The sequence below is a fragment of the Loa loa genome, assembly GCF_000183805.2.
Source record: "Loa loa unplaced genomic scaffold supercont3.61, whole genome shotgun sequence".
In the NCBI taxonomy this organism is placed as follows: Eukaryota; Metazoa; Nematoda; class Chromadorea; order Rhabditida; family Onchocercidae; genus Loa; species Loa loa.
Window position 1 is genome coordinate 45,356 of NW_018108241.1, and position 1,692 is coordinate 47,047.

Consider the following 1,692-nt stretch of genomic DNA (forward strand, 5'->3'; position numbering starts at 1 on the left):
CATCACTAATTTCACTGTCATTGAATTCTTCAATCCTTTTCACTTTTTAGTTTTATTTTTAATTGTGCCTCTATCTTTTTCTCCATTTGGTAGGCAAATCGACTATTTAGAAATGTTTCGTAATATTATTGCTCTGGTTAATTAATCTAATGAAGAGCAGTAATGAAATCAGTTTTAATTTGTTAGTATCTTATGTTACGACTGAAGAAGACTGAAGCTTGATGTGAATTACAGAAAAAAGTTGATCATGATGCAAGCAAAAAATTATTGTTCAGATTAGATAGTATTTAGTAATCTTTCTCAAGACGGTAAAGAAATATATTAAAATGAATGCAAAGGAATATGTTACGGTAATTTTCTGTGAATTTGAAATCTCATTATTGCAGACAAATGGTCTCTCTACCAACATTGGTCAGGAAATCTTACACTGCACCATTGCTTAATAATCAATCACTAGTAGGTTTGGGAAGATGTTCGTATTGAAAATAAAGTTGTGAGTTATTCCTACTTTTGCAGTTCCATTAGCATTAATTATTCATGCTTTTATTAACATTTTTCGACATTCTTTTAATTTTAGAGTTTATTATTAACTATAGAACTTCAGATTTTAGCTCGACCCAGAAGTTGAACTGCTTGTTAAAATGATTTTCTCAATAGCTATTACTTTTTTAATTTGATATAAATTTCAATGCAAGTGTTGCAACGGGTTACATAGATTTTGGATTGTTTTAGAACTTACAACAAAAACTTACTTTTAGAACTTTTTTTTAGAACTTTTCAAAACTGATGGGATTAATGGATAACTGCATCATATTGACTCACATTCATAATCATACTTGATTGCTGTTTAAATTGGGAATAAAGTTTTTTTTTACAAACCTTGGAAATGCAGACCGCAGTTCCCAGTGCTAATGGGTAATCGGGAACCATGAATTAAGCGAAATGCTAAAGGTGGAATTCGATTCACATGTTGAAGCATCTAAATCTTCTAGCATTACTTAATCGTTTGATTACGTTATGAATTGTTCACCATTTTTATGTGGTAATAATAGATGAAACTTCAACTGTAGCAGAATGATAGATTTTTGGGATTCCGATCACAACTTCACGAATGCAATTGAATGATGAAAACATCATTCGAGTGCGGTTGGGTATGGAGGGACTATGAGATTTGTCAGGAAAATGTAACTGTTAACTGAGACTGATCTTAATATTTTCAATGATATTCTCTGTGATAGTCGTTTCTTCCATAATAGCTATATTTCTCACTAAAGTTCTCCGACTTTATTTTGCTCAGCAGTCACATTTTCAGTTTAACTGGTTCAATATTCTTTTTCATTATAATGGAATTTTTATTCTAAGTAAAAACGTTCCTTAGTCTGCATCGAGAAGAAGGTCTATGAACAGTAATGTTTCGACTTCAGTCGCATTAATACTACGGTGAGTAATCAAACTGTTTTCTTAACATTGTTCTTTCATTACTCTGAGGCATTATCATTACGTAAGCGTAACCGTTGGGTGTTGCAACTTCGAGAAGGTCTATTGTCGTGTGTTCTGCTGCTCTTTGTCAATTGCAATCATTTTTTGCAAATTCGCTTGAGGATAGATTTTCACCTCCATAGCAACGGGAAAGTTATAAACATCTTCCAAAGGCCTGTGTCAAATACCAGGTTCCATTTCATCTTTTCTTTT